The sequence below is a fragment of the Phocoena sinus genome, chromosome 1 (genome assembly GCF_008692025.1).
Source record: "Phocoena sinus isolate mPhoSin1 chromosome 1, mPhoSin1.pri, whole genome shotgun sequence".
In the NCBI taxonomy this organism is placed as follows: domain Eukaryota; kingdom Metazoa; phylum Chordata; class Mammalia; order Artiodactyla; family Phocoenidae; genus Phocoena; species Phocoena sinus.
Window position 1 is genome coordinate 771,975 of NC_045763.1, and position 27,969 is coordinate 799,943.

Here is a 27,969-nt window from a genome sequence, read left to right on the forward strand (position 1 = left end):
CAGTGGCAACCTGGCAACCCAGCACCTCAAAGCCGTGTCAATGATCTTGAACCTGTGACTGCCCAGAAGACATCAGAATGTTCACACAGTGATTCTCATTGTTTTTTTTTGGCTGCGCTGGGTCTTCGTTGCTACACGCAGGCTTTCTCTAGTTGCAGCGAGCACAGGCTACTCTTCGTTGCGTTGCACGGGCTTCTCGTTGCAGTGGCTTCTCTTGTTATGGAGCATGGGCTCTAGGCACGCGGGCTTCAGGAATTGCGGCACACGGGCTCTAGAGCGCAGGCTCAGTAGTTGTGGCGCACGGGCTTAGGTGCTCCGCGGCATGTGGGATCTTCCCGGACCAGGGCTCGAACCCGTGTCCCCTGCATTGGCAGGTGGATTCTTAACCACTGCGCCACCAGGGAAGTCCCACACAGCAATTCTAAAAAGACTCAGTTTGGTGTCCAACAGGCCTCTGATTCAGGACAACTTACTCTCCCACCAAAATGAGCTCTGGGATCCCAGGAGAATCAGAAACAACACCGCAGTCCTTATAGGTACAGGCCAAAGTAGGCTCAGTACAAGCGGCCCTGTTGCCCACTCCTGACCCTGCGCCACCCCCAGGCTCGTTAGACAGTATTCCTGAAATCAGGGTCAAAACACGATTATCCTATTCAACAAGAGACTTATTTTCCCAAGGGAATGTCGTAATTGGGGGTTGCATTTCTGACCAAGAACGTAGGGGTTAGGTCAATCCTAACTATGACCAACCTATCACAAAGCTGAAGACACAATTACCGACATCTTTTAATCACTTAAGAATACAATTAGCTCCCACAGGCAAACACAGCTTATGCAAGGGCCCCGATTTCCTATGCAAACAGAGGGGAGATTCTTCCATCACAGATTTTGTGTGAAAGTCACAGGGCTGTTATAATATACACCAGATATTTAATTAACAGTAATTACTTTCTTAAAATGGAAACACATCTGGGGGAAATAATCTGGATGACCCAAGAAACGTAGTTGTTAGTTCCCAGTCTAGATAAACTTTCCTTTTCTGTACAAAAGCATTCAAAATAATTGTTACATGGTCTATATTACAGAATACTTACTGAGAAAACAAAAATACCTTTCCCAATAAAAAGCATCTTTAAAAAGTATGTGTTAAGTTCCTGGTTCCTGCCCTCACCTGCACCCACCAGCCCACATCTATTCACAGCCACAAAACGCCATTAGCTGCTGGGGCGGGCCGGGAAGGAAGCAGAAGGGGAAGTGCTGGGCTTCTAGAGGCATCAAGTCCCTCGGGCTGACCCTAAAAGAAAGTCTGCAGAACTACCAGGAAAGGCCTAACGGGGTGGGGCCGTGACACGGAGCTGAGGCATCTCAGAGGACAAAGGCAGGGCCTGCCCCTCCAGCCGTCCCGGGAAGGCAAGACAGTGACACCACTGTTCCTAGAGGCATTACTTCAAGTGGGTGTTGTAAGCCCGGGCAAGCTTCGCCCACGCAGACTCCCCGGCGCCTCCCTGGACAAAGGGAGCATGGCTGGAGTTACCCTATGTGATAACCGGGCTCATTCTCTCTCTCGTTTTCATGTATCAAACTCTGAGGACTGCAGCTGATGAATATTAATGTATGAAATAATAACTAACAGTGCCAAAAGAACACGAAATAATTTTAAAACAGAAAGCTGTGCCGATGCGTTTCCTGAGCTTACGGACGGCCCTGCATCCTCCCCACCAACCCTGGCGGCCTATTGCAGCGCACGTGCATTTCACACGTGATCAAATTATACTATAAGGACAATCCGGCAGAGCTGGGGGCAGTTTTATCCCAGTAACACTCCCCACCCCCACGTTAAAGAATTGTTCTTAGTCTGTGGAGAAGCTACTTCATTCAATCCTTCCAAAATCAACGTGAAGAGAACTAACAGCTAATGTTGTCATAAGGTACACTGAATTAAACGGTTAGTTTTAGTCAACAAACCATGTTTTCTGATCCCAATTTAAACACTAAAAAGCTACGCTAGTTTTTAAAGTAAGGACAAAACCAACAAACTCCTAGGATCGAGATAAACAGAAAGAACTTTCACAGATGCTAGGTGGTCTTTAGGTAAAGACCCAAATCCTAGTATTAGATGGAATAGCTCCTGAGATATTAAAATTAAATATTTCTTTTAATTAGGTGCTCTTTTTTTTTTACATATTATAAAAGAATACATATCAATACACGATAATCACCCAGCTGTATTGCTTTAAACTAGAGAAATTAATTTATTGAAAACTTAACTACCTTTAAAATGAGAAGCTCCAATTCAGTTCTCTCTCAAAATTTCAGAAGCAATAATACCAATACTTGCTGACTTCAATCTTTAGTCACAAGCAAAGAGAACAAAACCAGATCTATTTCTCTTTCATCATTAAGTAACATAAATTATTAATACTGCCTTTTAATTACGGCTCTCTCTACGACCAGTGTCCACATTCAAGTTGCAATTAGGCGACTCAAAATTCGTAACCGTTAATTGTTAAAGAAAAGGGTATTCATATCTCTACTACCAATAAAAATAAGTGTCCTGAAAGGCCCTTTTTGATCTCTACAGTCTGGTCAGAAAGAGAAACCTACTGGTAGACATTTAAAAAATTTTTTTCAACTACATTCTTTATTCTACATGTTGAAGGTGTATTTTTTAAAATCCAATCTGGAAAAGAAGTTATTTGCAGCTGGCCTCTCACCGATGGGGGGGACACTCCAGCACGCTCACTTCTCCCCGTCGCCCTCTGGGCACTGGGGTTCGCTCTGACGTGGCACAGTCCAGGACCTCCTCTGTGGGGCACACACACATCCACGATGGACAGCCTCCCACGCCTTGAGCTAACGGACACTGAAACTGGCCTCAAAGGATGAGTGTGAAGGGACCGGGCAACACCACCATCACACAAGACCAAGCAGTCAGCACTCCCCCAAAGAGAAGTCGGCGACCCACGGACAGCAAGGAGCCTGCAAGCAACCCACGGACAGCAAGGAGCCTGCACACTCAGATCCAGAGTGGGGCTGGTGGGAAGCTAACAATTCCTAATTCCCACAAACTAAAAGTTCGTCCCAAATGCTCTGCTGTGACGATAACAGCAAATGAAAGAGACAAGGTACAGAAAAATATATGAATGATGATATTTCTCCTTTTGTGTATAGAAAAAGAATAAACATCTATGCTAACGTAAGCAATCTTTTTTCTATCTACACAAGAAAATGTTAATGGCTATTTTGGGGGGAAATACACAGGAATAGGGGCAGCTCTGATTTTTCATACTATCATATATATATAAGGAAAAAAGACAAATTATATATGTAAAATTATATGTGTATATACATTTTTTTCTTTTCCAAAAAAAGTTAACTGGTTATCTGGGCCGTTGAACCAAGAAGCATTCACAATTCTTCCTCCATACTTTTCAGTTAAAAGAAAAAAGCTAGTAAATGTTAACCGTTTACTGGGTGAACGATTACGTATCGCTAGGAACAATAATGGAGATAGTATAAAAACCTAGAAGAATGCTCATTATATGCTAAATGAAAAACAAATGTGTGTGTAATAATTTTAGCTATTTAAGAAGGCCAGAAACATACCTGATTTAAAAACACATGTAATAAGACAGCATTTCTGTTAGAATTACTGGTCTTATTTTTCTCTTCATTTTCCAAATACTGGACATGCAGTTTACATTCCTTTGATCACAAAAGATGAATGTACATTTTAAAGGTCTTACTTACACGTAACTGCTTTTGCTGTTCTCTTCACTATCCTTAGTCCCCCAGAGCCTCTGAGAAGCCCACCATCAGGTTGACGTGGCCTGGGCTCCTTCTCTCCTCCAGGGCCAAAGTCACGGCTAAGCACTGGCCATGCTGACTCAGCGCACTGACCAGTCTAATCCACTAAGACAGGACCTGCTGAGAGTCTCACTTCTGTTCTTTATGACCCACATCTGCCACCAGCTTTTATTTAGAGCTTGTTTTGGAAATACTTTCCACAGAAATTTAAGTATCTTAAAAGCAAGTACGTGAAGTGATCTGCCCCTACTTTAGGTTATACCCAGTATCTCTGTAAGTTAAAGTGTTAACATAATTTTTTACTTAAATATTTCACATTTGTGATATAACGTACTTCACGATTAATGCAGCACCACGCCCCTCTAATCAAGACCCCTGTAAAGCCTAGGAAGGACACTTCAAGGGCCCCCAGTGTCCCAGTTATTACCCAGTCACTAATAATGATGCGAGCTGATATTAAGGACAAAATGGAGCGACTGCATCAAAGTATAATTTCAGGTTCTGGTTTTACGACACACAAGGAATGTGACTTTCACCCGCTCACTTTCCACTCTGGTCTGCTGACTGCACCACAGGAACGACAGCACCAACACCGCAGGGCCAGGAAGAAAACTAACAAGACAACTGTAAAGGGCTCTGTAAGCCTTTCTGTGTGATCAGTGATCAGACTACTAAGTGCATCCCCCACAGAGCAGCTGCCACGCACACGCGGGTTTGCGACCCACAGGAAGGCGGCCCGGGACGCCAGCCACCGGTGCCCGTGCTGCGCTCAACGTCCTGGGGCAACAGCAGCCCCGCCGAGCACCCCACGCCACAGGGGCAGGAGTCTGCCAACCTGCTCGGCCCACGAGTACCAGTACCACACCTCACCTCCAGACAAAAGAGCATTCTGAGAGAGGGGAGTTTGCATAAGGGATTTGAATCAATTTCACCAGCTTTTCTGGTTTTTCTTCCATTCCCAAATCCAAGTTAATCTCCGAAATCGAGACAGCACAAGTCCAAAGGGCGATGGACAGCAGTCAAGGCCTTCCTGGGTCACAGCTGCTTTAACAAAACCCGAGCAGTGAGGGCAAATCCCCAGGGCGCGGGACAACTCCACCACGAGACACCCGCAGGCTTCCCTGGCGTGGGAAGGTATATACCCTGACAGATTTAAGAATAAAATGATGTGTCTGAAATTCGCTGTAGAACAACCAAGGAGGGAAACGGGAGAGCACAGAAGAACAAGTTTGGTCGTGAGTTGGTAATTGCTTTAGTTTGGTGATGGAGTTCCTTATACTATTTGTTAACTTATTATGTATTTCAATTTTCCATTAGAATAGTTTCTGTTTAAATGTTAGAGACCTTGAATCTTGATTTAAAATCCAAATGTACAGAGAAAACCAGGAAAATCTGAGTATCGTCTGGGTATCTGATGACAAGGGGCTGCTGCTCTTTCATTCGGTGCCATAATGAAACTGAAGTCCTTAACCGTGAGAAAGGCTTCTTACTTATGAGTGAAATGATATGATTTGGGGACTTCCTTTAAAACACTCTGATAGAAAGAAAGGAGATTAAACAAAACTAGCAGAATTCTGTTAGAGCTGGATGATTTCATAATAGTCTGCCTGTAATCTATGTTTGCACATTCTCTTAAATTTTTTTAAAAGTCATTACCTCTTGGTATCGTTTGACTACATTACAAGTATGTATGAAATCTGTTATATATCTCTTAGTTTTAAAAATATAGGAGCACAGGGATCTCACAAGCAGATTGTGTTGTATTTTGACATGGATCACGCTGCCACGTTAGCTGGTTGTCTGTGAGAAAGAGACAATCCCAAAAATTCTCAAATTTGTCTGAACAACTGAATGGTTGACCATGGAGGCTGGTATGTTTCAAAAGTGACAAAAAATTAAGTTTTGATGAAACATTACGTCAGCTTCTAAGAAGTAGCAGATAGCAGAATATTCAATACAAAGTCAACCATAACTAGTTTTTAATATGGGTGACCAGCTGGTAATGGAGACTAACAGAGGAAACCTAGTTACACACAAAATTCCCGTCTGGCTCCGGATTAAAGTATCCAGCAAATTTTTACACGTTATTTTAAAACTGACATGTGTGTGTGACATTTTACTAGAATGCAATGATTTAAATAGTCTGTCCCCAACATCTAAGATACCTCACAAGATTTTCCTGTATCTCAATTTTCTGATGCAAATTTTAAAAGAAAACTCACAGCCCCTCAGTTAAGTGTTTACTGATAATGCACACATAAGACACTTCTATTTTTCACATTTTACATTTACGGACAATGTAGTATATACTCTTCTTCTAAATTACTGTTTAACTCCAATTTAAGCATATCCCCTTAAAGCACTAGGACAATGTAAAAAAATGTAATCATTCTTACCAGAACTAAATTTATACAACGATCGTACATTGGTTTTGTAAATAGGAATAAAAAAGATACAAGATATAATCTATACATAAAGTGAATTTACTTATCAGCCTTACAAAGGTCTGATCACTACGAGGCCCCCAGCTGATGTTCTGTAAGAGGCAAGAAGAGCCTCACTTCCGTTTACGACCTTTTGAAAATAAAGGTTCTTGTACTTTTCAAATCACAACAGAACCTACACATAACTTCATAAAGTCACTGATAGTCAAACGCCACGTACACTCAAACTGCATTTCTGGAAGCCCATGTGTCATTTTAGGAAATCCACGCTAAACCCAGACATCACGGCAGTGGAAAAGCCCCCAAGATGGTACCATGCTGATGCCCGGTCTGATGCCCTGTGAATGGTTCCAACACCACTGCAGCACGTGCTTTCCTGATTTCCCAAGACCCAAAGCCAGTCCTTGAGTGAGTGGGGTCATAATAGGGTTAAATGCATCCAAAGGGATTTACTGCCCAACAAAAAATCAAATATGTACCGGGACTTCCCCTAGTGGTCCAGTGGCTAGGACTTGGCACTTTCACTGCTGGGCTCGGGTTTGATCCCTGGTCGGGGAACTAAAATCCTCCAAGATGCGAAGTGCAGCCCAAAAAATAAAATTTAAAAAATCAACCATGTGCCTGAGAACAACAGGAAAGTACTCCAGCCCCGTGGACAGATTGCAGAGAGCACAAAAAGTAAAAAACATATCTTTTGTAAGCCAGCTCCATCCTCCCTCCAGAGATGTGCCTCATCAGGCAGGCAGCAGTATCAAGAGCCGCAAATCCCACCGTCTGCTCCTCTGAACCCATCACTCAGAAGGCACTACTTAGTTTTACCATCATATGCAAACTATTTATGGCTGCTACGCAATGTCGCATTTGAAAATTACTGTAAAGAATTTGCATTTCAGGGCTTCCCTGGTGGTGCAGTGGTTAAGAATCCAACTGCCAATGCAGAGGACGTGGGTTCCAAGCCCTGGTCCAGGAAGATCCCACATGCCACGGAGCAACTGAGCCCGTGTGCCACAACTACTGAGCCTGCACTCGAGCCTGTGCGCCACAACTACTGAGGCCTGCGTACCTAGAGCCCACGCTCCGCAACAAGAGAAGCCACCGCAATGAGAAGCCCGCGCACCACAACGAAGAGCAGCCCCTGCTCACTGCAACTAGAGAAAGCCCGCACGCAACAGCGAAGACCCAACGCAGCCAAAAATAAATAATATATTAATATAAAAAAAGAATTTACATTTCAGAACACATTAAAACATCTGATAAGAAGTACGTTACTGAAAGCGAAGTTGCAAACATACTGTTATTGTGCTGACTAAAACCCAGACTTATTTTATTTAAGCTATCATACGAATACTGTTTTGTGCCTGTTAAGAAAAATTCTTGAACTAGAAGGGAACGTGAATGTCAATCCACCTCACATTTCTAGCTAACAAAGTACCGGAGCAGGCCTAGAAGACCCAGGGGCCCTGGCAGCACGGACAGTGGGAGCCAAGGGAGCCCGATCGGGCAGTGCTGCGGGGGGCGGGTGGGGGCTCAGGGAAGGCAGAGACCACCTGCTGCCCAGCTCCGTGCTGCCCAGGGCCCACCTCTGCCGGCTGGCACCTGCCTAGGGGTGGCAGGAATGTGCTTTCCGCCCCCCCCCCCCTCAATTCCCAGCATCTCCCAGCCCCGCCCCAACACGCAGCCCCTGCCGCATCTCTGCGTCTCCTCCACCGCGAGCCAGGCGCAGCTCAGGCTCCCCTGCTTCCTTCGAGGCTGTGGGATTCTGTCTTCCCACCTGAAGGCAGCAGCCAAGGTTTGTCCATGATGTGAAAAGTGGGCCACGAGAGAGAAACCCCTACGGACGGGACGCATAACTACACCCTTGCTGACAGTGGGAGAGATGTCCTAAGCGACAGCCCAGGGAGCCGAGGTCTTGTTCTACGCGAGCAGAGCTGCCCTAAACTGCTCCTCTCAAAACCGTCAATTCAGACAGCCTACAGCTAGCGTCTCCCCACAAAAGTTACAGAAAGTAAAAGCATGACTCATACTCATCAAAGTATATTAATTTCTTCTGAATATGTCTTGACTTTTGCAAAACAGCTCTGTGATTCTTCGACACCCAACATCTCTGCTGAGCGGTTCTGCCGCAGGAAACGGGGCAGCCTGTCTGCGTTCCGACCAGGCGTGGCACCCAGGCCGAGTCCGGGAACTGGGGCCATTCTCCCTTTATCAGCAGTGCTCTTGGTTTCGCTCTACAAACCCCTTATTTGTCTTCCTCACCCCTGTCTACCGAGCATCTGCTGTGGACAGAAGACGCTGTGGCTCCATCCCCCAAGACCAGAGTCTAAACGAACGACAGACGAGGCCAACCTCACAAGCCGGCTCAGGAAAGTCTCTAGGGTCTCACCACTTGGATTCCTGACTGCTTCAAAATCACATAAAAGGTGATTCACAATATACTCTGAGGTCACAGCTGACTTAGGACCCCTTGCCGTGTAATGTCACATGTGTCCTCACCACCCTCTAGGAGGAGGTTCAACCGATTGTCCACACAGTAAACAGGAGGAAAAGGAGTCACAACCTACCCGAGGTTCACAGTCACAAACGGCATTGGCCACGGTTCTGATTCAGGCCAGCTCCAGAGTTAACCATGCAGGCCCTCTAAGCAATCTGGCTAGAAATGGTCAAGGGACCACAGAAAGAAATTTCACTCCCTTAATCACCTGCTCCCACACGTCATTCCAGGAGGACAAGCTCTCCGACAACGGTGCAATGGAAGTTAACACCTGGACACGGCCTTCTGCCCCAGCCGGGGGAGCAGTGTTTTCTTCCTAATGGAGGTATCCCACCAGGGGCAAGAGATCTTAGGTTCTCCACTTCTAGAGGCAGCATCTTAAAACCACTCTACCCACCAAAAAAAAAAAATTTTTTTAATGTAGATTGGTGCAGTCACTATGGAAAACAGTATGGAGGAGGTTCCTTACAAAACTAAAACTAGAGTTGCCGTACGATCCAGCAATCCCACCCCTGGGCGTGTATCCGGAGAAAACTCTTAATTCGGAAAGATACATGCACCTCAACGTTCATAGCAGCACTATTCACAATAGCCAAGACGTGAAAGCAACCTAAGTGTTGCTTAGGAACACTTAGGAATGGATAAAGAAGATGTGGTGTATATATACAATGGAATACTGCTCAGCCATAAAAAAGAACGAAATAATGCCATTTGCAGCAACATGGATGGGCCTAGAGATTATCATACTAAGTGAAGTCAGACAGAGAAAGACAAATACCGTATGATATCACTTATATGTGGAATCTAAAAATGACACAAATGAGTTTATTTATGAAACAGAAACAGACTCACAGACATAGAAAAGAAACTTATACCAAAGGGGAAAGGGGATGAGAAGGGATATTAGTAGTTTGGGATTAGCAGATGCAAACTACTATATATAAAACAGGTGAACAACAAAGACCTACTGTACAGCACAGGGAACTATATTTAATATTCTGTAATAAACCATAATGGAAAAGAATATGAAAACGAATATGTATATACAACTGAATCACTATACACTATACACCAGAAACTAACATAACATTGTAAATCAACTGTATTTCAATTAAAAAAAATTAAAAGTGCTTTGACCATTAGCTCGAAAATTGAATGTCATTAGTTCAGGTGAGCTGTGATTCAGGTTTACGAGTTGCCAGGTGTCACCTCCAGGCCCCAGGCTCATAGGACCCAGTGCCTAACTCATCTCAGCTCCTACCCATCTCCTCCAATCAGCTCATTGCTCTAAGCAGGCGCTGTTCGATACAAGTACAACGGGAGCCACATGTGGAATTAATTTTCCATCAGCCATAGTAAAAAAGTAAAAAGAAACATGGTTACATTAATTTTAATAGTATATTTATTTAATACAACCAAAAACGTTATTTCAACATGTAATCGATATAGAACAATTGTAAGTAGGCTATTTTGCACTCATTTGTTGCACTAAGTTCTCCTTGTTTTGTTTTTCTGGTGGAGCCATGCGGCATGCAGAATCTTCCCTGACCAGGGATCGAACCTGTGCTCCCTGATTTGGGAGTCCTAACCACTGGACCACCAGGCAAGTCCACACTAAATTTTTCAAGTGCAGGGTGTATTTATAGTTCAATTTTGGCGAGCCTCATTTCCAGTGCTCACCAGTCACATGTGGCGAGTGGCCACCAGCTATTGTAGTGGCCAGCACGGCACTGGGCCCTTCTCATCTCTTCACTCACACAGCAGGCACCCAACCAGAGGCTGCCTGACCCACTTCAGTATCCTCCTAAAGGAACAGGAACTAGGCTCTCCCCCCATGGAACTAACCCGTCTCCCAGCTGAGATACTGAGCAAGATGAGGTGGTCTTACCTGACCCCAGTATCACCTCCCCTACGTCGCCTTACAGATCAGCTCGCTCACCTACCGGATGCTGGCAATTAGGAGTGACAGCAGAAATCACAGTGGGAGGCACGAGGTCCTTTGCAAGTGGCAGCTCAGAGAGTGGGATAGGAAGACAGGGCTGAGCCAGTGCTGGACAGCAGGTGTGAGTTACCCTCACCCAGGTCGCCTTTCCCTCTGGAGTCACAGGAAACGGCCAGTGACCCTTTCTCCTGAATCCTTCTGTCTGATGCACTAAAAAACCCATCTGTTCTTCCGTCCTGTTCTCCCTCTACAGCTGACCTTGCTTCCCAGGTTGAACACAGAGCCTAGTACATACCCCTTCAAACCCGTTGAGGCCACACAGGAAGTCCCACTTGAAGGATTTCAGAGCCAAACTTCATACATAACTGATGCTATCCGAGAAGTGAACGGCACACACCTAGCAGGAAGGTCTAACTGGGAAAGGTGGCAGGGACTGGACATCAACTGCACAAAACAGAGGCGCCTCTGAGAGGCTGTCACCCTCAAGTTTGGGGGAGACTCTGCTCTCAGCTGTGCCACTTGCACTCCAGTACGCAGACGTAATCTCTGCTTTCACACTCACTTCCTGCAAACTACGATGAGCACAACTGGGTCTCCCACGTGCCTCTGCACGTCCAGCCGGCCTGCGCAGGACCGGCTGGCAGAGGCTATGTGGCTGCACCTGGCTGCGGGCCGCACTTCTGACCTCCAGACCCCACTCTCAGTACCAGGTGGCCTCCACCGAGTTGACAATCTCTCTGTGCCTCTGAATTTTGGTCTGAAAGTGGAAACAGTAACACTACCTACCTCACATGCTATGAGGCCTCAATGAGAATCCACATGAGGTCCTTAAAACCTGACTGAACCACAGCAAATGTCACTAAATCGAACTTGTTACAAAAGCAGTAATAGGGTTTTCCACTTGAAATGATTTAAGTAACAGAAAACTTCTCCCTCACCTGTCACTCTTCCGACCCAGTCAGTGGAACAGGCCCTCCGCACAAACGAAAAATATGGGCGGCGGCAGCCACCAGCGTGATACAGGGGTTCAGCAGGTAGAGGCAGGGCCTGCTCCTATGCTAATTGCTCGTTTAGCTTAAAAAATATCTTTACTGAAGGTAAATAACACAATAAACAATTACAATTTGATACACTCTGACATATTATACACCTATGAAACCACCACCTCAGTTAAGGTAATGAACACATCTATACTCCCAAAAGTCTCCTTGTGTCCCTCTGTAACCCCACCACCGACGCCTAGGCAACCACGAATCTGCCTTCTGTCACTACACGTAAGTTTGCATCTTCTAGAGTTTTATATACGTGGAATCATACAGTATGTACTTTTCTGTGGTCTGGCTTCGCTCCCTCAGCATGGTTACTTCGAGATGCATCCATGCTTGTTGTTGCATGGATGTCTGCCCTCGTTTCTCTTGGGTAAACACCTAGGAGTGGAAAGGCTGGATCATACACGGCAAGCATACGTTTAACCTATTAGGAAACTGCTGAACTGTTTTCAACACGGTTGCACCATTTTTCATGCCCACCATCATTGCATGAGAGCCCGGCGCCTGCACACCCTCGGCAGCACGTGGTATGGTCAGTCTTTTCCATTTTAGCCACTGTAATAGGTGGTTAGTGGTGTCTCGTGTGTTTTTTTAATAAATTTATTTATTTTATTTTATTTATTTTATTTTTGGCTGCGTTGGGTCTTTGTTGCTGCGAGCGGGCCCCTCTCTGGTTGCGGCGAGCGGGGGCCACTCTCCACTGTGGTGCACAGGCTTCTCACTGTGGTGGCCTCTCCCGTTGGGAGACGGGCTCTAGGCGTGCGGGCTTCAGTAGTTGTGGCACACAGGCTTAGTTGCTCCGCGGCATGTGGGATCCTCCCAGACCAGGGCTCAAACCCGTGTCGCCTGCACTGGCAGGCAGACTCCCAACCACTGAGCCACCAGAGAAGCCCCTTGACATGGACCATTTTTAAAGTCGTTATTGAATTTTGTTACAATATTGCTTCTGTTATGGTTTTTTGCCACAAGGCATGTGGGATCTTAGCTCCCCAACCAGGGATCCAACCCACACTCCCTGCATTGAAAGGCGAAGTCCTAACCACTGGATGGCCAGGGAAGTCCCCTCGTTGTGGTTTTAATTTGCATTTCCCTGATGGCTAATGATTTTTCACGTGCTCATCTGCCACCTCTCTATATTCTCTGGTGAAGTCTCTGTTCAAATCACTTGCTTTTTTTTCAGGTTGTTGTTTTCTTAATATTGAATTGTAAGAGTTCTTTACTTATTCTAGACATAAGTTATGTAGAAAACGTGTGATCGGCTAGTATTTTCTGCCAGTCTGTGGCTTGTCTTTTCATTCTCTTAACAGTGTCTTTGAAGGAGGAGATATTTTTAAATTTGATGAAGTCCAATTTATAAATATTCTCTTTAATGAACTGTGTCTTTGATGTCATTAAGAAATCCTTGCCTAACCCAAAGTCTCAACGATTTTCTGTTTTCTTTTAGATGTTTTCTAGTGTTAGGTTGTGTCTGATTCATTTTGAGAGTTAATTTTTGTCTATGGAGTCAAGTTCACCTTTTACATATGGATACCGAACTGGTCAAGCACCTAATTCATTCGTTTTAGTTTTGTTTTTCAATTTAAAATTATTTCAGGGACTTCCCTGGTGGTGCAGTGGTTAGGAAGCCGCCTGTCAATGCAGGGGACATGGGTTCGAGCCCTGGTCCGGGAAGATCCCACATGCTGCAGAGCAACTAAGCCCGTGTGCCACAACTACTGAGTCTGTGCTCTCTAGCCCGCGAGCTACAACTACCGAGCCCGCGAGCCACAACTACTGAAGCCCACGTGCCTAGAGGCCGTGCTCTGCAACAAGAGAAGCCACCGCAATAAGAAGCCCACGCATCGCAATGAAGAGTAGCTCCTGCTCGCTGCAACTAGAGAAAGCCTGGGCGCAGCAACGAAGACCCAAAGCAGCCAAAAAATAAATTAAAATTTTAATAAATAAATATTAAAAAATAAATAATTTCAACTTACAAAGAGTTGCAAGAATAATATAAAGAACTGGATACCCTTGCCCAGATTCACCACCAACACTGTGACACATTTATTGCCCCCATTCCATACATACATATTGGAATTTTTTTCTGAATTGTGTGGCCTCACCTTTATCTGTATGATCTGCTGGTATTCCAACCAAGATTTGATTTGCAAAAGGGGCTCTTCTGCTTTCTACTGAAAGAAGCTGGAGAAATACTGCTCTTGTCCAGAATGTGGACCATCATCTCTGGGACCTTAGCCCTTCGTGCTGAACACTGACTGGATGACGACTTTGATGAGAAAACCCTTCTCTGGATCAATGTGTTTGAAAACAACTTTGGGCTTAAAAATGAGAGATGGGCAAAACTGTAACAAAAACCAGGTTCTTAAAAAAAAGAAACCCTGAAGAAATTTAAATATTGTACTTTAAAAACTGGTAAGAATCAATTACGTCAAAATTACCTTAATTCAGAAGTGCTTCTGGTCTGGTCTCCAAAACATGTAAAATTGTCTGCAACAGAGAAAAGGCTGTATTTGCATTGATTCAGGTTGCGAGGCACAATATTCCATACATTTTAAGAAGCACATAATTCCGCCCCTTCCCCATCACCATTTCTTGCCCCCAAATCACTTTACTTATTAGTACTTTGTATTAACTTAGTGGTAAGTTTTTCAGTGTGGAAAAGAAGAAATCTGATCTCAATTTCTTTTTAAAAAAAAAAGAAAGAAAAATCCTTAGAAATGCCTCAGGGAAAATATCTTGAATTAAACTGAAAAGCATCAGGGGGAAGGGGTGTTTAGAATCCTGTTACTACAAAAATTATAGTAACAGCAACAGAAAAAAACACTGCAATTCAAGAAGCTTCTAAGAGTAACCTTCCCCAGACTTTCCCATCTGGCCCACAGAGGATCTCATGTGAATGTCAAAGAAGCCACAGGCTGACTGTTCCCTAAGTGCAGGCAAGTCAAACTGGGCACATCTCCAGCCCATCCCTCTGGCCCAGTCCAGCTGCTGCAGTGCCGTCCAAAGATGTGGCCCTGGGCGTCCAGAAGGCCAGAGCAGCAGACACAGCAACAAGCCTCTGGACTTGCCTCTCATCACACTGCAGCCAGTGTGAAAAAATATTTACTTCTAGATTTCTTCTGAAATACCTGCTTGCTCTTTCCCAGAAACTAAGTTTCAGTACACTTAAAGATGTTCTGGTAATCTCTCCAAAATACTCTGTGGAAAGGCCGCTTTGGGACATTTCACAGGTTACCTCTTGATCAATTCTCTACTATGTTTACAAACTCAGTGCATGCCTCTAACCTGGGGGTCAGGAGAGGCATCAACAAGCTGACATCCCCCAGCTGAACTATGAATTCTAAGGCATTTATTTATAACAAAATAGTTTTGTTTTCGAATTATGCTCGAATGCTGCTTATGTTATAAGCAAGCACATACTTTTCTGGCAGTAAAAGTGGGCGTGGAAGAATACAGTGTGGTGGTTCCTCAAGAAGTTAAACACAGAGTCACCATACAACCCAGCATTCTACTTGTAGGTATACATCCGAAAGAACTGAAAGCAGGTATTCAATACATGCACACATATGTTCACAGAAGCACTATTCACAACAGCCGAAAGGTGGCAACAGCCCAAGTGTCCATCAACAGGTGAATGGATAAACAAAATGCGGTACACCCACACAATGCAATCTTATTCATGCATAAAAAGGAATGAAGTACTGCTACACATACAACATGGATTACACTACGTGAAGAAGCCAGACACAAAAGGTCACATGTTGTATGATTCTGTTTATGTGAAATATCCAGAACACGTAAATCCACGGCGACAGGATGCAGTAGCTGCCAGGGGCTCTGTGTGCGATGGACAACCGCTCGGCGGATACAGGGATACTTCTGGGGTGACGAAAATGCTCTGGCACTAGGTAGGGGTAGTGGTGGCACAACACTGTGAGTTACTGAAATGCCACTGAATTGTTCACTTCAAAATGGTTTTGTTATATGAATCTTACCTCAGGGTGGGGGAAAGAGCAAGTGCTGTTACAGGTACTTGAAAAAAACCAAACCAAACCAAACCAGTGGGTGTGGAAGAAGGTGGAGACAGGGGCAAACTACGGCTCTCGCCCCCACGAACCCTCTGAGCCGGGCTCCCAGGAGTGTACACCCAAGGCTTCATGAAGCCATCAAACTGAAAGCCGGGGAATCTCAACCTTGGCACAACCGACGGGTTTTTTTACATTTATTATTTTATTTATTTATTTATTATTTTCGGTGCATTGGGTCTTCGTTGCTGCGCGCACGGGCTTTCTCTAGTCGCAGTGAGCGGGGACTACTCTTTGTTGCGGTGCGCGGGCTTCTCACTGCGGTGGCTTCTCTTGCTGTGGAGCACGTGTTCTAGGCGCGCGGGCTGCAATAGCTGTGGCACGTGGGCTTCAGTAGTTGTGGCTTGCGTGCTCTAGAGTGCAGGCTCAGTAGTTGTGGCGCACGGGCTTAGTTGCTCCATGGCAGGTGGGATCTTCCCGGAACAGGGCTTGAACCCGTGTTCCCTGCATTGGCAGGCGGATTCTTAACCACTGTGCCACCTGGGAAGCCCCACAACTGACATTTTAGAGTGGCTTGTTCTCTGTGGTGGGGGCCGTCCTGTCTTCTGTAGGATATTCAGCAGCTGGCCGGCCTCAGCATCCCCTTCCCCAGCTGTGACAACCCCAAATTTCCAGACACCACTAGATGTCACATGGGGAGAGCAATACTAATCCCAGGTGAGAGCCACTCCTTTAAGGTAACTGTCACAATCACCCCAATCTCCAAATGTAAGTCCTTTCACGTATTTTCCACATCAAGAGACAGACAGAAGCAAGTAAAATAGAAAAATGTATCATTGTTTACTCTAATTCAAAGGCCTAGACTGCCTTGTGGCTCAAGGCATGAAACAAAGTTCAAGCTCTCTATTCTTTGGAAGAGAAGACAGGGAGCTAACTCCCAGAGAGCACTGACCCTCCAGAGGATGGGTCACAGAGGATGCTGAGAGCACCACCAAACCAACTCCCCCTGATTCACACGGACAGCTGGACTTGTGTCTGGACTCATTTCTGGCTAAAAATAAGACCCAAGTGGGGTTCTTTTTCTGACTGCCCAGCCCACAGAACCCAGCACAGAGAACAAGACCATTGTCTTAGACAGCAGCACACATTCATGTGATCCTAAACTAGGGGTACCACTTTTACAGAAAATCAGAAAACCAGGGATTTAAAAAACCAAAGGCTACATTTTACAAAGCTACCACACCTACTAGAGGCAAAAGGTACAGTGGCAAGTGAGTCCCACCTTTAGACCCCTAAGGGCTGAGCACACTAGACTGATGAGCCTGGCCGACGGGTTTCCAGGGCCCACAGGGGAGGGGGCGGCGCATGGCCAGACAGTCAGGAGAAAAGATGGTTCTCAGGCAGCAGGCTGGCAGGGAGGACGCTCCATGGTTACTCTGAAGTCCAGCCACGAGGGGTGCTGCTACAGAGTGGAAGTAAGGGGTGGCATGAGTACATGCTGAATTTTTCTCTATTTAACGTTCTTAGAAAGAGACCCAGTTAGAAAGAGAAGTTGGAGGAAGATACAAACATAAAATTCAAGAAAAAGGTACAACCGTTTATAGACCAATTTTTAGTCAAATTTTAAATATGTGAAATAAAATTCAAATCATATATTAAACAGAGTAACAACAACTCTATCATGATTTTTATGAGCAAACCAAACACTTTTAATATTCCAAATAAACAGCGCCTCGCCTACCCCAACACTGCTTTTAGACCATCTTCCTTTGGCCGGTGGCGGCCTCCTGGAAGGAGGGCATGAGCCCTGCATCCCTCCCTCTTATCCTCTGTACACGGTCTGCCTATGCAAACCCATGCAGCACAAAGCTTCCAGACCACTCCCTCACAGAGGGACCAGACAGCCGCACACCACACCCTCCCTGCCCAGTACTGCCTTCAGGCTGCCTCTGGCTGCACCTCAAACACTAGTCTTTGAAGTCTACCTAATACCTTGGCTTAATTTTAAGTGATGTATGGGTCAAATCCCTTGAACATCCATTCACTCAACAACTATTTCCATGCCTATAATGTGAGATAGTGTGCTAACGCTGAAAACAACATGTCAACAACCAGGTATGTGAGCCACCTACATGGGTCTTACAGTCTAGTGGAGAAAGCATGAAAAATTATCCTATGAGGTACAGAGAGAAAAAAAGAGAGAGGGACTGTACCAATACAAACTAAACTAATAAAAATCTAGAAGGGCTACTTTCTACAGACCTCCAATTATAAAATAAGACATGGCATGTAATATACAGCATAAGGAATATGGTCAGTAATATCGTGATAGCTTTTGTATGGGGACAGAAGGTTGCTAGACTTATCGTGGGGATCATTTCATATCGTATGCAAGCGTCACACCACTACGTACTGTACCTGAAACTAACGTAATATTGTACATCAACGTCCTTCGGTTAAAAGGAAAGGGCTAGTTTCACATAGAGCTGTGTGGTATGGGCACAGTCCTGGAAATGCACGCACAGGCCAGGACCCCAAGGTTCAGAGAGCAGAGCGCTGAAGCAGGTGTGCAGCTGACCCGACCCCGGCTCTGGAGTCAGAGGGAACGGGCCCTGCCCCCAGCCCAGAGAAGCCACTGCACAAAAGCTGGGGTGGACTCCGAGCCATTCTCAGTGGCCAGGGGCACCACAGTCCACTCAAGGCGCTCAAGAGCCAGGGCAGTTCTATTCCCATGATTTTTTTTTTTTTTTTTTTTTGGCTGTGTTCGGTGTTGGTTGCTGCGCGTGGGCTTTTCTCTAGTTGTGGTGAGCTGGGGCTACTCTTCGTTGCGGTGTGCGGGCTTCTCACTGCGGTGGCTTCTCTGGTTGCGGAGCACAGGCTCTAGGCGCACGGTCTTCGGTAGTTATGGCACACGGGCTCTGCAGTTGTGGCGCACGGGCTTAGTTGCTCCGTGGCATGTGGGATCTTTCCCGGACCGGGGATCGAACATGTGTTCCCTGCGTTGGCAAGCGGATTTTTAACCACTGCACCACCAGGGAAGCCATGTTCCCAGGATTTTATTAGGCTAATATCCTTAGAGAAGATTTTAAAAGATGGAATTATTCTATGTCAAAGATTAGGCACTTTAAGGCTCCTGATAAGATCAACTAAGCCTATGTGTTGATTCAGTACAGTTGTTAATTTAGCAATATTAAATCTCTCTGTGATGAACTTCTTTGTACACACATAATCTAGTATCATGAGATTTTAAGTATCAAATACTAGCATTTGTATGAGTACTGTTATTCCAACATTTTTCAAAATCTAAAAACTGAGTCCTCTTGAGATATACCTAGAGAATTCCTTTATTGGGGACATTAAAATTTCAAATCAAGCAAAGGTACATCTGTTGGGAATGATTCCTTCTATATCCACATAACCTCACACATGTACCCTGTTACTTATTTGTAATTCTGAGATACCTAAACCTGGACAGAACGGACATAAGGGCATTAATTAGCCTTTATCCTGTTCAGTGTGAACAGTCATACATTTTATCACAAGCTTTAAGGTGTCTGATTGTAAGTCCTGCTGCGGGCACCGTGCATGTGTGATATACACACCACTTCATCTTTCTAAACCCTGAAAAAGGCTGAATTCTAGAACACACCCAATCCTAAGAGTTTTGCATAAAGGACTGGGGGCTTGTAAGAGACGAAGTAAACTTCTCAGTTCTGAATAATTCTCTAGTACAAACCTGTCCTGAAGAGGCAGAATATGAAATGATAACATGAAGGAGGTCCCCTAGCCAAATTTAGGAATAAATCTGAGGGTAAAAAGGAATAATAATTAGGGCTTCCCTGGTGGTGCAGTGGTTGAGAGTCCACCTGCCGATGCAGGGGACGCGGGTTCATGCCCCGGTCCGGGAATATCCCACATGCCGCAGAGCAATTGGGCCCGTGAGCCACAACTACTGAGCCTGCGCGTCTGGAGCCTGTGCTCCACAACAAGAGAGGCCACAATAGTGAGAGGCCTGCGCATCGCGATGAAGAGTGGCCCCCACTTGCCACAACTAGAGAAAGCCCTCGCACAGAAACGAAGACCCAACACAGCAAGAATAAATAAATTAATTAATAAACTCCTACCCCCAACATCTTAAAAAAAAAAAAAAAGGTGGGAAGACTGCTCAAGATGTAGTGACCCTCAGGAGACAAGATAACAAAATGTGCAACACGTGACCTTGATTAAACCCTGAATTTGAATAAAGGACATGAAGACATTCTGAAGAAAACTGAAGAAATCTAAATGTGGACTTGGATTACGCATTAGTGAATCAACGTTAAGATTTGGGGTATCACGAAACTACTGTGGATATGTAAAAGGACATCCTTGTTCTTGGGACAGGCTGGAGTTGTAAAGAATAAAGTATCATGACACAACAATCAAATGGTTCACCAAAAAAGCAGAGAGAAAATGTCACAAATTACCGAAATTTGGTGAAAGGCACAGAATGTTCACTGACCTATTCTTTCAACTTTCTATAGCTTCAAAAGTTATTCAAAATTAAAAGCTGGGGAAGGGAAATACTACAGCCAACAAAAGGCAAATACAGATTTTAAAAATATGCCCTTGCAGTGATCAAATGAAAGATGGGATGACCTGAAGATAAAGTCAGAGAAAATAACTTACTTTATAACTATTTTTTTGACTTTTCCACTGACCAATACAGTAAAAAAAAGCTTTAGTAGCTGGAAAACTTGGTACAACCTCAAGATTTAATGACTCAATCAATGCAGTTTGATTTTTAAGAGTATGCTTTTAAAAAAAGATGAATTAATATTTAACTTTTCATATTTAATTAATTTTTATTCATTTTAACAGTGTTTTAAGTGTTATTTTTCTCAGGCTGGCTAGAGGTTTATCAATATGATTCTTTCAAAGGACCAATTTTCAGTTTCACTGATTTTTCCTACTGTATTTCTGCTTTCAGTTTCACAAAATTCTCTCTTACTGTCATTATTTTCTTCCTTGTGCTTGTTTTGAAATCAATGTGCTCTCCTTTTAGTTTCTTAAGGTAGAAGCTTAGATTGGTGAGACCTTTTCTGTTTTCTGTAGTAAGCATTTAATTCTACAGATTTCCCTATAAGCACTGCTTTCACTATGCCCCACAAATGTTGATATGTTTTGTTTTCACTTTCATTCAAATTAAAATTTTCAAGTTTCCCTTATGAGGTCATCTTTAATTTTCAACTACCTGGGGACTTTCCAGACAGCGTTCTGTTACTGTTCTCTAATTTAACTCCACTGCAATCACAGCTACTGTCTAGCCCCTGACAGCTCCAACTGCTGGGTCCTCCTCAAGTCTGGCTTCCATTGATTCCTTTATCTCTTAACAAATCACTTTCTGTGTATCACATATAATTTTTCACTGTGCACCAGAGAAAAGCAACAGAAACCAAAGTAAACAGTATCTACACCTACGGACGGGACACCCCTTCTTCTGTGGGGCCATCAGTATGGAAAGTTGAGTCAATCTGCTCTTCAGCTGAGTTGCACGCAGGTTTTGTAATCCTCAGCACGCCACAGCCTTCAAATTTCTTCAACAGTAAACTGCCTTCACCTTTACGACACTAGAATACCGTTCTCAAAAATTATTGGCCAAAGAAGAAATATACCCCTCTCAAACCCGCTGCAAGCCGGAAGTGAGGCAGAAACGCAAGTCATCCAACTTCTGCTCAAAATTCAGATTCACATGAAGATGAAAACAAATGTGCAGGCTGCCTCAGTTTGAGGATGAGCCTTCAACTTTATTTTGGCAGAAAGGTGGGTGTTTGCTAAACTGAAAAAAAAACCCCAAACACCAACAGACTGCGATAGAATATAGAAGGACTCCCCCAAAGTTAACATTCTGCCCCACACGGTATACACAGTCTTTGGCAGAGAACACACCTTGCCCCACACCCACAAAGGCTCCGTTAACCCCGTTTCCTAGGAGGCTGGGGCTCTGCCTTGCTTCCACTCGTGTGCCCAGAGGTTCCTTAATGAATATCTTCAGGTGCTACGTTGGATGTTCTGTACAAAGCTTGGACTTGCCTGTAGAACACTGCCAGCCACATTCCCGGCATCATACCACACAGTGATTCCATACAGTGACACATCAAGAACCTCATGTCTGGGGCTTCCCTGGTGGCGCAGTGGTTGGGAGTCCACCTGCCGATGCAGGGGACATGGGTTCGTGTCCCGGTCCGGGAAGATCCCACATGCCGCGGCAGCGGCTGGGCCCGTGAGCCATGGCCGCTGAGCCTGCGCGTCCGGAGCCTGTGCTCCACAACGGGAGAGGCCACAGCAGTGAGAGGCCCGCATATCGCAAAAAAAAAAAAAAAAAAAGAACCTCATGTCTGCACCACCTCCTTCTCATGCACTGTGAAAATGAAAGAACACACTGGGGCTGCAGTTTCCACCATCACAGTCTGGGAACCAGCTCTGTATGAAGGTGCACCAGGGGCAGGAGAGGCGCACAGGAACACTTGTGATGCTCCTACCTAAAGCAGTTTTGGCTAACCCTAGCTGCTGAATAATAAGTTTCTAACCATGCTCAGTTTTTTGTTTTTTTAATTAATTAATTTATTTTTGGCTGCGTTGGGTCTTTGTTGCTGCGTGCGGGCTTTCTCTAGTTGCGGTGAGCAGGGGCTGCTCTTCATTGCGGTGCACGGGCTTCCCATTGCGGTGGCTTCTCTCGTTGCGGAGCACAGGCTCTAGGAACACGGGCTTCAGTAGCCGTGCCTCGCAGGCTCTAGAGCGCAGGCTCAGTAGTTGTGTGGCACACGGGCTTAGTTGCGCCGTGGCATGTGGGGTCTTTCCCGGACCAGGGCTCTAACCCGTGTCCCCTGCATTAGCATGTGGAGTCTTTTTTTTTTTTTTCCTTTGGTATGCGGGCCTCTCACTGCTGTGGCCTCTCCCCTTGCAGAGCACAGGCTCCCGACGCACAGGCTCAGCGGCCATGGCTCACGGGCCCAGCTGCTCCGCGGCATGTGGGATCCTCCCGGACCGGGGCACGAACCCGTGTCCCCCGCACCGGCAGGCGGAACCTCAACCACTGCGCCACCAGGGAAGGCCTCAATTGTTTTTTAAATTATCCTGTATTCTCTTGTGTTCATTAAAAGCTTAAAAAAACACACATTTCACTGTGGTTTCCATATGAGACAGTAAATCTTTGGGGGAAAAGTTATGAGAGAAACTATTTATTTTTTTGCAGAAGGGTGGTTAACTATGCAATATGACCTGCAAAGAGTTCCAACTGGGAATGTAAATTGATACAGCCACTATGGAGAACAGTATGGAGGTTCCTTAAAAAAGTAAAAACAGAATTACTGGGCTTCCCTGGTGGCGCAGTGGTTGAGAGTCCGCCTGCCGATGCAGGGGACACGGGTTCGTGCCCCGGTCCGGGAAGATCCCACATGCCGCGGAGCGGCTGGGCCCGTGAGCCATGGCTGCTGAGCCTGCGCGTCCGGAGCCTGTGCTCCACAACGGGAGAGGCCACAACAGTGAGACGCCTGCGTACCACAAAAAAAAACAAACAAAACAATTACTACATGACCCAGCAATCCCAACAATGGGCATATACCTAGAGAAAACCGTAATTCAAAAAGACACATGCGGGGCTTCCCTGGTGGCGCAGTGGTTGAGAATCCGCCTGCCAATGCAGGGGACACAGGTTCGATCCCTGGTCCGCGAAGACCCCACATGACGAGGAGCAACTAAGCCCATGCACCGCAACTACTGAGCCCACATGCCACAACTACTGAATTCCACGCCCCTAGAGCTCGTGCTCCACAATGAGAGAAGCCACCGCGATGAGAAGCCAGCACACTGCAACGAAGAGTAGCCCCTGCTCGTGGCAACTAGAGAAAGCCCATGTGCAGCAACGAAGACCCAACACAGCCAAAAATGAATAAATAAAATAAATAAATTTATTAAAAGGAAAAAAAGACACATGCATCCCAATGTTCACTGCAGCACTATTTACAATAGCCAGGTCATGGAAGAAACCTAAATGTCCATGAACAGAGGAATGGATAAAGAAGATATGGTACATATATACAACGGAATATTACTCAGACATAAAAAGGAACGAAATTGGGTCATTTGCAGAGACGTGGATGGATCTAGAGACTGTCATACAGGGTGAAGTAAGTCAGAAAGAGAAAAACAAATATCGTATATTAACGCATATATGTGGAACCTAGAAAAACGGTACAGGTGAACCAGTTTGCAGGACAGAAACAGAGACACAGATGTAGAGAACAAACGTATGGACACCACTGGGGGAAAGTGGCGGGGGTGGTGGTGGGATGATTTGGGAGATGGGGATTGACATGTATACACTGATATGTATAAAATGGATAACTAATAAGAACGTGCTGTATAAAAATATAAAATAAAATTCAAAAAAACCCGAAAACAAAAAAAGCTCCAACTTTTTCCCCAACTTTGGTCTGCCTAGGAGAATAGCTCAAATTTTGCAAAAAAAAACTAACTTTACTATCAAGCACAGTAGTAACTGCTTAACATTTGGTATGTTTTGGGGGGAAGAAGTATGGAAATACAGCCAGGGATACATCAATATGGAAAAATGGATAGAAGCAGCAATCTGCTCAGAGCACTTTCAATCCAATACAGAAACAGAAGGCACAACCGTAATGCTGACAGTGTCCTCCCAGGGCTGCCTATATTTCCAGACTGAAACGACGTGCCAAGCGCCCAGCACAATGACTGAAGAGACACTGAAATCAAGCTACATCATGTTTCAGAACTCCAGAAGCAAAAGTAAGCTCCTAAAAGCTTCCAGATGGAAAAAATCGGTGGTATACAAAGGATCAAGAATCAACAGCTCTGATTTTCCAACAGCAACACTGGAAACTGGGAGAAAACAGAGTAATGTCCTGAACTAATTCCGAGCAAGAACTGTATACTCAAAATTATCAATCCTAAGGTCAGAATAAAGACATACAAAGTCTAGGAAGCTACTAAAGGATATTTTCCCCCAACAGGGGAAAAAATAAGGAAGACATCACATCTGGAACTCAGGAGATCCAGAGGAGACATGATTTCCTTCTCTTTCTTTTCTGGACCTTAGATTCGGCGGTTAATGCACTCTTCGACACAGTAATGATATTCCGATACAGTGACCATCCCAGAAGGTCTGACCCACATGGCACTCACGTGCGTTACCAGGCACTGCTCTGAGCGCTGTGCCTACTGTTCCCCTAAGGCCCATAGCAACTTACTGAGCAAGCCTCAGGAGTGTACCCTCTGTCTTACGGATAGCTGAACTGATAGAGCCTAAGACCCCAAACTAGATTTTAAACATGTACCTCGGAAAAAGACTTAGGTCAAATTATTGTTAACCAACCCTAAAAGTTATCGGGCATTTACTATATGGCAAACGCTGCCATATAGCGAAGCGCTTCATACACAGCATCTGATTAACTCCTCAATAACCCGACGGATACATCCTGTTACCATCGTTCCTCGTCACTTCAATTCTGTGAAATTAGAGAAAAGACAGCTCAGGCAAAGAAAGGTCAGCAACTCACTCAAAGCCGAACAGAGAGGCGCAGTTAGCACTACACCCAGTGAAGGGACTCAAGCCCAGGGGCTTATGTTGGCACTAAACTTACTGTCATTTTAAAATAATAAGTCTGTGTACATTTTTTAAAAAGAAAGAAAATCAGATACAAAAACTAAATTTGCCCCTTTGCTCAGAATGTCCTTTGGCCTCTCTTCCCCTCTGCCAGGAAACAGCACTCAACCTTAGAGACAGAGCTTTATTAAACCTTCCTGACCGCCCCTCTCCCCAACTACCCAGCCTCCCTCCTGTTCTCTGATGCACTGCCATGTTCCCACCGTACCAGGCTGTAAGCAAGGGTTGTGCCTTGCCTTCATTGCTGCTTTGGACACTTTGCTTTGGAGCGGAGGGGTCTGTCGCCACCTTTTCTAAGAGCTGCCCGCAGTGTTCCTCCTCCAAACCCTGATCTTGGGACGGTCCCCTGGCTCCCACTCACCCCAGTCAGAGCTGATCACACCAAGGACAGGCACCCAGCTCAAGTCAGACCAAACGAACTGTATCCCCCAATAATGTGGGACCCGAGACTGAGGGTGCAGTGGGCTCTCTGGGTCTGGAAGTGGGACGTGAACTGGAGAGCTGTGGCAGGCCACCCTCCACAGCGTAGACAGAGCAGCAGGAAGAAGAGCAACACTGATGTACAAGAGGGGCACACTCCCCACTGCTCCTGTCCCTTCCCAGGGCCTCTGCATTCCAGTCTTATAATTAATTCTTGTTTTTTCTTTTTTTTTTAATATTTGAATTTTATTTTTTTATACAGCAGGTTCTTATTAGTTATCAATTTTATACATATTGGTGTATATATGTCAATCCCAATCTCCCAATTCATCCCACACCCCTCCCCCACTTTCCCCCCTCGGTGTCCATACTTTTGTTCTCTACATCTGTGTCTCTATTTCTGCCTTGCAAACCGGTTCGTCTGTACCATTTTTCTAGATTCCACATATATGCGTTAATATACGATATCTGTTTTTCTCTTTCTGACTTACTTCACTCTGCATGACAGTCTCTAGGTCCATCCACGTCTCTACATCTTCTTGTTTTTTCTTAATCTGGAGCTTCAGTTGGTTGGTTTCTTGCAACCAAATAACTCTACTAAAACTACCTGTATATCATACCTACACCAGCACCAAGCATCCATTCCCTAAGTGCTTGCAAATAAGCCCATGACCTCCTCAGTTTAGGGCTTCACCAACAGTCTGCGAGAGGACCCCCAAATTCCCACCTGTCCTATCTTCCAAGCCTGAACCCTTAGCCTCCAGTTACACACCCTTTGCCACCCACCTGGGGGATGGCAGCAACAGACCCTTAGCCCCCTTACCTGACTGTACGAGCAACACCTGACGTGCCAATCACCTCCTCCCCCTCGAATGCTGGGTGAGGGGATTACCAGTCTTTTGCTGTCCCCCATCTCCTTGCTACGCCCTTTTCTGACTACAGCCCGATCCCTGGAGTCCTGGCAGTGCAGTGCTCTAAGGGCTCAATCCCCTATCACAGTAACAGGCTTTCCTTTCCAAACCCACTGACGGTGGATTCACCGCTCACTTCCGGCACAGGAAACCCCCTCCCCGCAAGCTGCCACTCAATCCTACCCATCTGCCTGTCTCGCCCCCTGGACTCCACTCCCACTGTCCGGGCCTTTGCCTAGCCTGCTATTAACTTGCTTCCCCAGCCACCTCTTTCCCTCTCCAGCCATCCTATACACCACTGCCTGATTTATCTTTCTGAAGGGCAGCTCTTGACATCTGACTCCAGTCTTCAAGTGCTCCTCGTACAGAAGAAAATCAAACTTTTGTAGCCTGGCCTAGTCGAAAGCCCTTGTACCTTACCCACCATACTTCCAGGCACCCTCCCGCAGGATTCTGCTTCATCGAGTCTGAGGATGGCCAAATACACGTACACAAACGCTGCGGGTGAACTTGGGGCTCTCTGCCAGATTTGGACCAAGATCCTGACCACTGGTCCCTTACAGAGAAATCCGAGAAACATTAACATATTCTTGCCTTGAAGAGTTAGAGACAACTTTTAAAAAGTAATATATTTCCTCACAGTCAAGAAAAAGGACATGCTTCCAAAACTTACCAGCTGAAGACGTGAGCATTGTATTTCCTGTGAAAACTGCAAAACAGAAGGCGCTCTGAATTGAAGTGTTTCTGTCACTCATATTCTAAAGCGTCTGTGATTTATGATGGGAACTGGAAAGAAGCAAGAATCACAGACACTCTGGGCCTTCAGACCATTCAGAATCCGGCAGTGCTCTTTACTGTGAAGCTCAACTGACGTCTGTGTTTATTATGTGGTCTCTGTTAGAAAAGCATTTCGTGAACCTGTTCTTGTGCCATACACCAGTTTGGGCCAAATATTTAGGAATATTTACAGGCATACTTTGTTTTACTGCACTTCAGAGATACCGCGTTTTCTACAAACTGAAGAGTTGTGACGGCCCCATGTTGAGCAAGTCCATCAGCGCCGTTTTTCCAACAGCATTTACTCGCTTTGTGTCTCTATGTCCCATTTTGGTGACTCCTGAAATATTTCAAACTTCTTAGTTATTACTGTATTTGTTATGGTGTTACTACCTAACGTGACTGTTACCACTCACTGAAG

General features: G+C 45.3%; 1 protein-coding gene across 8 annotated transcripts in view; it reads right to left on the minus strand.

Moving 5' to 3' along the window:
• The window catches only part of GNB1 (G protein subunit beta 1), a 93,120-nt gene that overhangs the window by 27,557 nt on the left and 37,594 nt on the right, over window positions 1-27,969 (minus strand). For 3 of the 8 annotated variants that reach the window (XM_032653316.1, XM_032653299.1, XM_032653324.1), the window contains exon 2: window positions 14,172-14,220. The exons of 2 other annotated variants lie outside the window; for them this stretch is intronic. The gene's annotated coding sequence lies outside the window, so the exon portion shown is untranslated. Of the gene's footprint in view, window positions 1-1,171; window positions 1,292-14,171; window positions 14,221-17,040; window positions 17,221-27,444; window positions 27,889-27,969 lie in introns of those variants that run through there. 3 more of the 8 variants (XM_032653304.1, XM_032653332.1, XM_032653341.1) reach the window with 3 other exon arrangements.